General features: G+C 37.7%; 1 protein-coding gene across 2 annotated transcripts in view; it reads left to right on the top strand.

Moving 5' to 3' along the window:
* Positions 1-14487, top strand: part of CPED1 (cadherin like and PC-esterase domain containing 1) — a 299694-nt gene that overhangs the window by 281984 nt on the left and 3223 nt on the right. The window lies entirely within an intron of this gene.

A 14487-nucleotide genomic window follows, 5' to 3' on the forward strand; every position in this document is an offset into this window, starting at 1 on the left:
TTTTCTCTTTCTCTCTCTAGCTCTCACTCTCACTCTTGTTCTCTCACGCTCTCTGCCACCTTAAAGCTGATCTATAGCCATGGTGTCTCATACCAGTTCTAACGCTTCCAATCCCCAAAGGACACAGCTGAAACTGCGATGGAGATTGTCTCGTTTGACCGTCCTGTCAGATACTGATCCAGTTGTTCTTTCTGGTGTGGCCCCCTTTGTAAACCAGAGTGCAGTCATGAGTGGATTGACTAGTGAGGTGACAACTAAAGGTTTCTTCTGATCCTGTTTTTCAGCCCTAAGATGACTATCAGAATCCATCTCGATCCTCAGATTTTTATGAATGTCCAAACGTTATTGACACTGCATTGGTTCTTCTGTATGTTCTGCTAGTGAATTCATGTTATATTTTTGTGTGGCAGTGGAACTACCTCTCAGAGAAGCGAGAGCCTCCACCAACAGCTGAGAGCATGGCATTTTAGCAACTTGAAGCTTGGCCATGCCGTTGCAGATCAGATTTTTAAGCCGTAGGATACTGTGTGTCTACTTACTTCTTCCATAAGAAAATATTCTTCCAGTGCCTTTCCTATTTGCAAAAGGTCAAGGCTTAGAAATACAAGAGCAGGTAGCTTGAAAGAGGAAGAAACTGAACTTGCAGCTGAGCCAACCTAGTATCACCATAACCATTTTGGCTGTAGAAACAAGCCAAAGGTTGCCAAACCCACAGAAAATGGGGGCTTTGAAAGACAACATACATATGACAACATACAGAGGTTTTTTGCCTCTTTTAGAAAAGGTTTACTTATTTACTTTTACATAATGTGTCTCCAGTTAGTATTTTGGGGGAGGGTGCCTGTTTTTCTTTTTTCAGCTTTAGTGCTCTGGAAGTCTAAAAAAGAGAAGTCCTCTACTGATTTCCCACATGGCTCCAATTAAAAACAAAATATGCGGGAATTCCCTGGCCGTCCAGCGGTTAGGATTCCTCGCTCTCACTGCTGAGGGCCCGGGTTCGATCCCTGGTCGGGGAACTAAACTCCCACAAGCCACACAGTGCGGCTAAAACAAAATAAAAAATAAAAACAGAAGATGCCCTTCCCACATGATTGTTGCAGGATCAACCAGTTGACAGTAAGAGTCATGGAATTTGAGAACTACGGTAAAGACTCTTTGAACCATCAGAACTAGAATACTGGCTTATAATTATCACTAATAAAAACCATCCTTAATTTCCATAATCATGATTTAAGCACGTCAGGTAAAATTACTTCGCTTATTTGCTTTTATAATTTTTGTGTGCAATTATTATACACAAATTGTGTTTTATTAAACCCTATTTCTAATGTGTGCCACCTTGATGGCAAGCTATATAGGTATTGCCCAAATTATCTCTGTTGATTCTCGAGCAGTGTTATCCATTTTGATGTTTTCATGTTGGAGCTGAAATACTTCTGGAAGCATTCGCCTTTCCAGTTACAACATGGAACTGATAAGATCATCTTTCTCAACTGACTCCCTTTATCACAAAGTCTCTAAACCCATTCATCACTTGGGCATAATTGTTGCTTAACTCTTGAACAATTTGTACCACTTGTACCTCAGGAAGTTTCCAGTGCTGACACGGATGTTTTATAATCTTTCTAAACCATCACCCAACATCTTGAGTCACTGTTAGCTTATTATAAACAATCAAGAAAATCGAAAGCTTTTTGCAAAGGATGATTTGATGATGAATGTGGCAAGCCAAGAACACGTAGATTACTCATCTCATACAAAACATTAAAGGCAGAAATTCATTAATAACAACCATTTCTTCCTCTGTGCTGGACTCAGGAGCTGGGAAAGGAATTTGTCGTACAGTAAAAGCAAGCATTAAGATCTACTGTATTAGAACAATAAGATTTTGGGTTTGGGAGCCTTATATCTTCTGGTGTTCAATTAAACCATTCCCACTATAGATTCATAGATACTTGAGAAGGATTGCTGTAATCATCACAGTAAGATCTTGATGTGTTCTCTTTGATTTGTGGTGAGAATTCTATCCTAGACATAACAAACCTGCTCCAGTGGGCTCTTGCTGCCATAGGTGAGATTAAAGGTCTTGGGGTGTCTCTTTCATCTGTCAAGTCACCAAGAGAGGATATGTTGCCACCATGAATCTATAAACAATTTCCTAACTGGTATGCATCAATTTCGACTAAAATGGTCCTGCTGATTAGAAAAGCAGGTGTTTCTCTTCATGGGTAGAAGTGGAATTTGTTTTCCCAGTGTTTATACAGGACAACAAACAGGATCCAGGTAGCTGTCGCCCAAGAGTGGTTTTGGATGGTGCCTTTAGTTATGTGGCAAACATCTACTGTGAGTGAGCTAAAACCTGGAAAGGATACAAACATATTACCAGCCCAAACCTGGCTGCAGAAGGGGCAAACCCACAACCAATTGTTATGCACAAACTTTCTACGATGTCTCTGTTTTCTGGCAGATGTCGCTCTGGCTTTTGACTCAGTCAAAAACAAAACAAAACAAAGCAAAACACAGAAACCCTCCGGCATCACCGCCCAGCTCTGATATCAACAGGTTTCCTTTTATTCTTGCACCTTGGAAAGAAGAGGTTTTCAGTTCTTTGCCAGAGATGATTTCCTGTTATTATTTAATCTTAATTAAATTAACAAAAGCTTATCTGGCCTAGAAATGTTTTCCTTCTGTATGGTGGACCTAAAGGTTTTCTCTTTTTCCTTCAAACTTTCAAAGTTTATTATGAACACAGTTGAAGAAAAAAGCCTTTAAATTCATCTCTCTAAAAAACTGAAATATTGACTTTTCAAGAAAAAATAACTGATTCAAGTATAGTCATCTTACATAGCAGATCCCAGAATTTAACTATCAGCATGGCTATTTTTAATAAGTTAGTAATAGAAATCTAATTCAACAAATTTTTGAGTGTCTGGGTAGGCATTGTACTAACTGCTGTCAAATGAAGTAGAAAACATTTTGTAGAATTCCTATAAGCGTCTCAAACTCGACATGTTTCCAAATTGAGAATTAATATTCCCTTCACGCTCTCTTGTTCTCTCGTATTCCTGAATTCACTCTCTTGCACTGTCATTTACAAGCTAGGGTCATCCTTGACTCCTCCTTATGTTTCTTCAGCCCCCTAGCAACTTCCAACCAGCTAGTTACCAAATCCTGTTTACCTCGTAAATATTCTTCCAAGTCTTTCCCCTATACTCTGTTCCAATTGCCTCGACCACATTTATTCTTTTACTTAATTGTCCAATATTTATCTTTTGAGTCCAGTTCTTGAGCTAAACAGCAGTAATGCAAAAAATAAATAAGACACATTTTCTACCTTTAACACATTGTAGTCAGAGAGTCAGGCATAAAAATCCATACTATGAAACAATACATTAAAGAGATATAATAAGGTATTATAATAATACCAAGAAGGGGCACCTAATCCAATCTGAGGATTGAGTGAACCTCTCCTTGAAAACTACCCACGTTTATTATTAAAGGATGAGTTGATCCTAGTCCAGTAGTAAGGTAATAGCAGAAGGAACCATTCCAACCCCTAAGACAATGTGAACCAAAGTAGCTTTGAAATAACCTGATGTTCTCAGGAAATCACAAGCAATTCTATATATTGTAGAACATCAATTATAAAAGGGGACTGGGAAAAGTCGGCTAGGGCCAGATCATGGTAAGAGCTTAGACTTTATCCTCTAAGTGATGGAGAGTCAGTGAAAGGTTTTGGAGAGAAGTGAGATGAGCGCATCTTTGTTTCAAGTAGGTTAAGTCTGAGAACCATGAGGAGGGAAGATTTGAAAAGGACTCAGCCAGGGAGAGAAGTTAGGAGACTTTTTCAGAAGTCAGGTAAGAGATGATAAAGGCTCACCCAAACCTGGACAGAGACAGCAATCATAAGAGAGAAGCAGACTAATAGAAGCCCTATTAAATATGTATCTGTAGATCTTATGAGTGACATGAGGGTGTAGGAAGAATCAAAGATGATTCCTAACTTGGGTGATGGATTAGAGAACTGAGCCGGCAATTGAGACATGGAGTAACTGAGGAGCTCCAGGCTTAGGGAAAAGATGAATTCCGTTTTGAATATATTGTGTTTGAGATGCCTGTGGGACATCCAGGATGCCTGCCTGCATCCTAACAGGCAGTTGGAGATACACATCTGAAGCTTGAGGGACAGGGTGGGGCTGGAGATTAAAAAGTTGGAAGTCCTCAGAAGATAGGTAATAGTCGAAACGATGAAAATAGATCATCCAAAGAAAGTGAGAAGAGTAAGAAGAGTTGAGGAAGGAACCCTTGGAAACACCAATATTTAAGCCAAGTTGGGAGAAATAGGAGCATTTGCATTTAGAGAATAAACTGTTAGAGGAAAGCTCTAGTAGAGTGGGGTACCATGGAAAACCAAAAAGTGAAAATGTGTAAGGAGAGATTGACACAGGGTTAATGTTGTCCAGTGTAATAGATAACTCTATTAAGACAGGGATTTTTAAATAGTCATTGATTTTTGGCATTGATAAGGTCCTTTCTTACCATATTAAGAGTAGTTTCAGTAAAATATTGAGGGCAGGGAGCAAACTACAATAGAATGAAGAGGTATAAGAAGTGAGAAAAGGTAAAACCTTTCAACAAGTAACAATAAGAAAGAGGGGAAGATATTGGATTTAGAAGAGAAAGTGATCTAGGGGCAGTTTATAGGAGGAACAACTTTGGCATGTTTATGGGCAGAGGGGGAATAGTTAATACTAAGGGGTAGAGTGAGTATACAGGAGCGGGTAGGACTGGTAGAGGAAGGCTCCTGACAATGTGGGAGAGGACCAGGTCAAGGACACTGGTAAATAGTTGGTAGGATGCTGGTAAATGAACAAGATGAGATGGAAGGTCTTCTTCCCTGTCATTCATTTGCCCTAGACTATTAGAATATCTTCCTCTTGGAACCTTCTCTTTGAACTACTTGAGTTCATCTTTCCTGCCCCCACCAGGTGTAATGTTTCTACACTGCAAATGGAATGGTGTCACCTGAAATCTTTCAATGGCTCTGTAACTAAAGAAGAGTCACAGAAGCTTTCACTACCTACCATTCCCACACCCCGTTTTTTGGAAGATAACTCTAAACAGTCCTTTCTGTGTAAAATAATTCATGTTCATTCCATTTGCAAGTGAATTCTAGCCTTTTCTAGTGGCCGATTAGATTCAAGATCGGTGCCTGGTGAGAATGAACTCATTAGCCATAATGGAGCCCAACCTTTCCTGAGATGGATTGGTACAAAGTCCTCTTCCAAAGGGACCATCCTCTATGGAATGGTGGACACCCAATAACATCAGGGTACCTCTCTTACGAAGGACAGTTATAATGGAGGATGAACAAAGAAAAGTGTCAGTCACTCTACGTTGCACTGGTACTATATCCCCAGGAGGCAGCTATCCAGCCCAACCTCTGCACTACTGGAACATGGAATGTCAGTATGCCTATGCCTTAGAAAGAGATGCTGACACATCACTATTTTATCTCATATTCTGTGCAATGAACGCTCATTGCTGGAGGTTTCACTACCAACCTTTAAGTGCCAAGCTGAGATGGACTTTGAACTGCTTTGATTAGCATTTTTCCTACTTTAGGTTTTAGCGTTCTAGCCTGGTGAAAACAGGATCTGCGGTTTGGGAAATACTGTATGCCCCTCCACTTTAAGATTCTTAAATAGTATTAGTATATTAAATGATCCCAAAAGCCCTTACAGCAAAGAAACAGTTTAGCTTAGTTTGACCCAGTTTTTCCCAAAATGTTGGCCACAGAACCACTTTTCTTTTTTTAATAACAGCTATTAACACCTCAGTAAACACACTTTGGGAAAACTAGCATAGACAGTAAGGTCTAAAATCACGTTTGGAGTACAGATTAAATGTGGCAGATTGACCACAAGCATTTATCTTCTCTTCCACTTGAAACTCCACGAAAAAGACTTTAAAGACATAAATCTTCACCACCACCACCACCCAAAAAAAAAGACAGAATAAGAAATAACTCATAACAGACAGAATTCATCTTAAGAAGTTTGACTTAGCCTGCAAAGGAATTTACAGTGTAAAGTGCCTAACAAGGACCTACTGTATAGCACAGGGAACTATACTCAATATCTTATAATAACCTATAATGTAAAAGAATCTAAAAAAGAATAGATAGATATATATATGCACAACTGAATCACTTTGCTGTACACCTGAAACTAACACAACACTGTAAATCAACTACATTTCAATAAAAACTAAAAAATATATTAAAAATTGGTTCCTAGCTTTAAAGAATAAAAGTTCATATTTTCCCTAAAAAAATAAAGTGCTTAGAGAGGAGAAACACCAATTATAGGAGGGGCACCTTTGACCCACGGATCGTCTGAATGGCTCAGACCTGAAGGAGCCACGTGCTGAGGAAGGCAGGGCTACAGCACACGTCAGAAAACAATTGGTTAAAAGTCTGTGTGCAAAACTGGTGGACCCTGAGTCCCTTACCCCAACCCATGCAGTCAAGAACCTACAACCATACATATGATTTCTTTTAAAGTTGAACAGCAGAGAGTCTAGACTCAGAAACACAGGGAAAGCAAAGAGCAAACTAATCTAGAAGCTAAAATCAGAAAGCCAAAAGTGAAATTGGCTGCTGAAAAGTAGAGCCCCCAAACTTCTCCCCAAGCCCCCTACATACCAGCAGTCAGTCAGTCATGTGCCACCTCAGACAGGATGCTGGAGAGCTCTTCTGACAAGAAATGCAATGGCCTAGTAGATCTCTTTAAAAAGGCCAGGATAGTGCTGGGCAAATTCCTACAGTGAGTCCAGCACTGAGAAATGTTGGTCCACACAAATTGTCTTCTAAATAACATTTTAGTGCTATATATATATATATATATATATATATATATATATATTTTGGCCACTCTGTGCAGCTGCAGGATCTCAGTTCCCCTACCAGGGATTGAACCTGTACCACGGCAGTGAAAACTCAGAATCCTAACCACTAGGCAACCAGGGAACTCCCAATAGTGCCATTTCTTAAATATAAATTCTAAGTTCAGGAGAGATGGATGGAAACAAACACCTGTGAGTTAAGATCAAAATAGATTCCAAGACACAACATGTCCATCTAAATAGAGCAGGGAAGTAACGTAGCTTGAAATCGATTAGACTAACAAAGGTTATTCAAATAGTATCAAGAATCCAGTTACATGAATACTCACCCACTTAGGAAACTGAGTTTAAGACAGGGAGTTAGTCTCTGGGGAACTGCGTAGACGTGTAAGGTAGAACCAACAGTTTAACATGAAATAGGTAAACTACTGATCTGTAGTTCCCGCTAATGAATATTCCCACTTCAGAGCAGAATTTGTTCCCAAAGTCAGGAACTGAGCTCTGACTGGGGACAGGAATGAAAAAGCCTCAGCTGTCAGGTAAAAAGTGTTGAAGATTTGGAGGTAGGGTGGGAGACAGAGACATTGCATATCTGGAAACAACAAAAAACAAAATGAAAAAAAGAATCCTCATTCCTAAAGAAAACTTTAGTCTTGCCCTCTAATCCTCAGCATCTTTGACCCATTCAGAAGTTGGACTCCCTTCACTCAAAACATAGCTTGTTTCATGTGGCCATAATTAAATATCGGGGGTGGGGGGATAGATGAAAGAACTTATTATCTGTAAAAATTGCGTGATTTCCTGAAATGAAATTATAAGGACAGGCTTCTAGCTATTGTTTGTCACTTTATTTTTATTCTATTTCTGTGAATTCTTAAACTAATTTTGCAGCTGGTCATAACTTTTGTGACTGGATCTTGGATTGAATGCAGAATGACAATACCAAATAAAAAGTACTTCAGTAGTATACATTCATCTTAAAAGATTGTGTTAGCAGGTTTTGCCTGGTCAAGCTCACGTTTTCTAACCTTAAAAATCCATTACCCTCATTCCTCAGACCCTACCCATGATTGTGAAACACATTTGTAATCAGAGCATTCCCCCCTAATCTGGTCTAGAGATTTTGGAACACTTGCACCACTGAAAATTGTTTTCTATTTTGTTCTGTGGATCTGGAACCACATCAGAAGTTCCTTGGGTGTTATTCAAGTCAAGATCAGTTTTAGAAAAGGTATTTGCTTGTAATCTGCCTGACACTTTTCCAATTCACCAAGCTTTCCCTTTTTATATTGGCTTTTTGAAAATTCATAGTAGACCAGACACTATAAAACTCTTTGAGGAAAACACAGGAAGAACACTCTTTGACATAAATCACAGCAAGATCTTTTTTGACCCACCTCCTAGAGTAATAGAAATAAAAACAAAAATAAACAAATGGGACCTAGTGAAACTTAAAAGCTTTTTCACAGCAAAGGAAACTATTAACAAGACGAAAAGACAACACTCAGAATGGGAGAAAATATTTGCAAACGAATCAATGGACAAAGGATTAATCTCCAAAATATATAAACAGCTCATGCAGCTCAATATTAAAAAAAACAAACAACCCAGTCAAAAAATGGGCAGAAGATCTAAATAGACATTTCTCCAAAGAAGACATACAGATGGCCAAGAAGTACATGGAAAAGCTTCTCAACACCACTAATTATTAGAGAAATGCAAATCAAAACTACAGTGAGGTATCCCCTCACACCAGTTAGAATGGGCATCATCAGAAAATCTACAAACAACAAATGCTGGAGAGGGTGTGTAGAAAAGGGAACCCTCTTGCACTGTTGGTGGGAATGTAGATTGAGGGTGGGGAGGTGGTGGTGTGATGAATTGGGAGATTGGGATTGACACATATACACTAATATGTATAAAATAGATAACTAATAAGAACCTGCTGTATAAAAAAAAATTAAATTAAATTAAAAAAAAACGATACAGCCACTATGGAGAACAGTATGGAGGTTCCTTAAAAAACTAAAAATAGAATTACCACATGATCCAGCAATCCCACTACTGGGAATACACCAGAGAAAACCATAGTTCAAAAAGACACATGCACCCCAATGTTCATTGCAGCACTATTTACAATAGCCAGGACATGGAAGCAACCTAAATGCCCATTGACAGATGAATGGATAAAGAAGATGTGGTACATATATACAATGCAATATTACTCAGCCATAAAAAAGAACGAAATTGGGTCATTTGTAGAGACGTGGATGGATCTAGGGACTGTCATACAGAGTGTAGTAAGCCAGAAAGAGAAAAACAAATATCGTATATTCACGCGTATATGTGGAATCTAGAAAAATGGTACAGATGAACCGGTTTGCAGGGCAGAAATAGAGACACAGATGTAGAGAACAAACGTATGGACACAAAGGGGGCAAAGCAGCGGGGACGGGGGGGGGTGGGATGAATTGGGAGATTGGGACTGACATGTATACACTAATAAGTATAAAATAGATAACTAATAAGAACCTGCTGTATAAAAATAAATTTTTAAAAAAGGAAATTCATAGTTATTTTAGATGCAGCAATTAATTGACATGGTAACACATTCATTCTGATGACTATTTATGTGAAATCAATTTTGAGTGTTGAAGTTACATGAATTTAATAGTAAAAGTTGCCATGTACTTTTGTCCTGTAATTTATAACACTTTTTCATTTGTTTGGGAAGTCTTACAATAGCCATTGACCCAAACCAGTCAAGTTGAATTATGGGCATTTGTATGCCTTCTAAAATGTCTGTGTGCCCAAGTCCTTAATTATCTAGAGATGTGGAAAGATATACGATCATAAAGTGGGAGACTTCTTAGCATATAAGAAGCCTAAGAGAAAGCAAAAGTCACTTCTACACACCAAAGCACAGATTTTTTGTTGGACTGAGTCACAGAAAAATGTGATCATCTACATAACCTATAATATCTTATCCCCATTGCAGCCCTTGATTCCAGCTCCAAAATTACTCTCCAAGTTTCCATAGATACTATAATAAAAATCTATTACTGTTTTGAAACACTATAATCCTTACTTAAAAGTCTATTCCTATTTGTAACTTAATCTAAATTTGAACATTGCTGTGAGAAAAAAAAAATTTTATTATTACACTTATACTTGTGATTAAGGAACAATGCTGACCTAACAGGTTATCACACTTTATGGAGACCAATTGTCCTTCACTCTCTCTTCCTAATTTTAAGTATAATTTGACACAGCAAAGTCACAAAAAGAAAATAATGACAACAAAACTAGAGACAAGGAGTTACTTTGGATTATTTTAAAGTGGCAAAAAAAGAACAAAAAAACTCCAGCTAACACTCATGTTTCAAGTAATGTAAACATTTCCCCAATCACATGGGTATGTGCTATTAACCATATGTAGTAGTTCCTTTTTCCTCTAGGTAGATGCGTCTCTTTCTCAGTTGTTGAGTCGGATGCACCCAGATTTAGAGAAGCTTTTGGAAGCATCAAGACGTTAGTATTTGTCTCTGATTGAGGTGACCACCGTCCACAAACATCTAGAGTCCTTTGTCTCTGGTTCAAGGCCTAAATCTTTCACCATTTTCTAATAGCTCATTTTTGTTGTTTACTATTATTATGCCCCAGAGATAAACCTAACATTTGTATTGCTAACACCTCTCTTTCAAAGCCACATTCCAGTCGCCACTGTAGTTGGAATTTAGTAACCCCAAATGGTCCTCTGATTTTGGAAGGACTCACATGGGCACATTTCTACACATGAGATCAAAGAAAAGAAACAGTTCGCTCTTTACTGTACAGGTATCAAACATCCTTCACTTGCATAACATTTCCAAGACTTAAAAATGTAGCTAATTCCTCTTCCTCCACTTTAGAGTCAGTAAGAGTATGTAAAATACAGTAATATTTTGAAACTCAGAGATAGCAGTTTGACGGCAATATCAGACACCAAATTTTACAAATAAGTTCAAAGAAATAATAGCTGTGTGAACAAGTTATCATGGCCACCATAAATTAGCACTGTCTCCTTAATATACTTACTAAGGAACTATTCATTACACGGAAACAACATGGTGCCTGACCTTGGGGATCTAGTCTCAGACAATGTCTTTGAAGTCATTTCATTCTTGTTCTTACTTCAAGTGTCTTAGACATGTGTCTTTATATATAGTCCCCTTGAGGGTAGGGACCATATCTGAATTACCCCATGTGTTTCCTAACACAGAGAAGTCTGAAGATTGAAAGATGGATATTATATGGCAAAAATAAATCATAAATTTTAACTTTGTAAGATACAGCATCACTTTGTTTCTCTTCTGCTTTTCTATTATAAAAGAATTACATGAATTCTTGCTAATGCTAAACATTTTTAAATAAGTATATACAATAAAAACAAAAATACACCCCCTCAATTTTCACTCCCTTCTTCATTGGAGACCCTATTAGCAGTTCGGCACTTAGCTCCATTTTAAACACACACTCTTGATTTTAATCCCGTGTAATTAAAACTATTAGGCTGGGCTTCCCTGGTGGCGCAGTGGTTGGGAGTCCGCCTGCCGATGCGGGGGGCCCGGGTTCGTGCCCCGGTCCGCGAGGGTCCCGCATGCCGCGGAGCGGCTGGGCGCGTGAGCCGTGGCCAATGGGCCTGCGCGTCCGGAGCCCGTGCTCCGCGGCGGGAGAGGCCGCGGCAGTGGGAGGCCCACGTACCGCAAAAAAAAAAAAAAAAAAACAACTATTAGGCTGTCAACATTTATGGTCACTGGATTTATATGACATTGGGTGCTATTTAAAACTACCTTATTTCTCTATGAAAATTTTTAGGGAACGGGCAGTTTATAAAATACATTTTAACCTGCAGTGTGAAAATTTCTGTTTTTTTCTATCTCAGTATTGAATTCTTCTTATACTTGCTTATACAGACAACAAATTGAATCCATGGTAGGTTGATGGTAGACTCAAGTCCTGTTGATGAATGAATATCTGGTATTGAAAGTATCCTCTCATCACTGCTTTTTTTCTTTCCAAATGGTCTTGGCTATTTTCCTACATTTATTCTTTAAGATCTGTTTTAGAATTCCTTTGTCACATACCCCCAAATCCTGCTGTGATTAAAATTGGAATAGCTCTTTAATTAACTTGGGACGATTTGACATGTTATGTCTTTCCATTTATTCATGTTTTCTTTTATGACTCATTAAATTTTTGACACATTCTTCACCTGTGTCCTATAGATTATCATTGAACTTGATGAAGTTGTTTTAATATTGTCATGAAATCTTTTCTCTAATATATTTCTTATTAATTATTGATAGAATATAGAAAGCTATATAATTTTTAAATATTAACTTTAAAATATCTCCTTATTTTACTGTAGATTTCTTTGAGTTTTCAGGGCAAACAATCATATAGCTACAAATAATTCTTTGGTAATTTCCTATGAGAAAATATTTCATAATATTGAAGCTTAACATTCCTGAAATAAATTGTATGTACTACTAATACAGCCCATAATACTGCTAGATTTTTTAAATGCTCCTAGATTCCATTTACAATAACATTTTGGGAGGATTTTTTATGTCTGTGTTTTGACAAATCAAAATTGAAATCATTCTTTCTCTGTAGATTTGTCAGCTTTTAGGATTCATCAGGGTGATACTGGCTTAACAAAGGAATTGGGAAACTCATTATCTTTGATTATTTCCTGAAAAATAGTTTTCAAAGGAAACCAACTGACTTAGGTATTGTTGGGCCAATCCCTGGCGTGGCTGTGTAGGGGTCAATCTCATATAGCATAATAGAAGTTTTCCCTGTAGGAGGCATTAGGCTGGTCCTCAGAAGCTGGCGGAGACGCCATCATTCCATCTTCCTTTCTCAGAGATCATCTTAGTGATTTAAAAATAGAAGTATATCATCAACCTTCCCACTGTGAGCTGGCAAAAATACTGACACTACTCCCAAGTGGAAGCTACGTGCTTCAGCAAATACACTGGAAATAGGTATTTTTTGTATATCCCTTTTATGAGTCACTTTCAAGATTACTGTAAGCATTTAAACTAGCATTATCCAACACTGGTAATGCAACATTAAGTGCAACCCTGAAATCACACAAAACATTAAAATTTTTAAGGAATATGACCTTTTTGCATTGGGATGAACCTTTTTATATTTTTCATGTAATTAGCATGCAGATCACCAGGCAATTGAAAAAGCCAGAACTTAAGATAACATTATATAAACAAAATTAACCTTATTTTGGCTTCAGAACATTGGAATAATATTTTTTCAGGGTTGACTGTAATATTTATGCTTCAGTGTTTCCCTAAGTAAACCTCCTTAAGAATGTTCACTTATCTTGCTATAGGTGAATACAAACCTCCTCCAAAATGGACAAAACCTTCAGGAAAACATTGGTGCACCTCCCCAGCCTATGATATTTAAAGTTATTGTACAACCAAACAGACGTAGAAGGAGCGGTGCATAGTAGAAACTCACAACGTTGGGACCTGGAATATTAATCAGTGGTTAACTGCAGACTGAGCTGTAAATTACAATCCATAGGGATTCCTCACCACAATCCGCTGATTTCACTGAACTTCTTAAGAGTTACTTCATCTGAGGGCCTGATCATGAAAAGCCAAACCTCCCATAGTTACAAAAAAACAATTCATTTATTTGGGGTTAGCAGGGTATATTGTCTTTAAAAGGCATTCCTGTTATATTTGTCTTCAAAATGGGAAGAGCTTCAATGTTTTTACGATTACAAGGTAATGCACATTCATTGCAGTAAAATTAAAAAGTCAAGACCAAAACTTTACAAAGAATACATTTTAAATTGCCTATAATTCGTCCACCTAAAGATCACTGCTCTTAACCTTTCGGGGTAGACTGTTACAGAATTTCTTTTCAAACAACTCTTCTAAAATGGTTCCCTCTAACTTACAACATAACTAAAAATACCTACCTTCGAAATAGATTGCATGCTACTTTTTTCAAATATTCTATATTGTTGGAACTGTTTTCATTGCATTCTTTTATATGGGATCAAAAAATATGTACCTAAATCATTACATAGCCCTCAAAAGAATTTTAAAAATCCATATGTGCTAGTGTTGCTTTCATTAGTCATCAGTAATAAATAATGTGTCCTTAGTGACTGAAAATGTCTTACAGTTGCATTAATTTGATGAAATTAAAGATTTGCTATTCATTTGTAAACACACCCAAAAAATTTTTGCCAGTATTTTCTCTTTTCCCTACTTCTCAGCCCTCCCCTCCCCCAGTCTCTCTGGGTCCCCACCTCGTTTTCTGTGACTTTTGTTGCTAACTCCCTGAGATATATTAGCCCAGTGATTAAAGCTGACAATTATAGGATTTCACCAGAGCAAAGTTTTACATACTGTACAAATAGACAATAAATATGGCCTCTTTGTTTTCATGTGTGTGTGTTAATATTCATAAAATGTCCATGAAGAGAATCCCGAAGAAACTATAATATATGTTGCTTCTGGGGAGGCTGTTGAGTGATTGAAAGTGAGGAGAAGAGAT

The sequence above is a fragment of the Leucopleurus acutus genome (genome assembly GCF_964270905.1).
Source record: "Leucopleurus acutus genome assembly, chromosome: 9".
In the NCBI taxonomy this organism is placed as follows: Eukaryota; Metazoa; Chordata; class Mammalia; order Artiodactyla; family Delphinidae; genus Leucopleurus; species Leucopleurus acutus.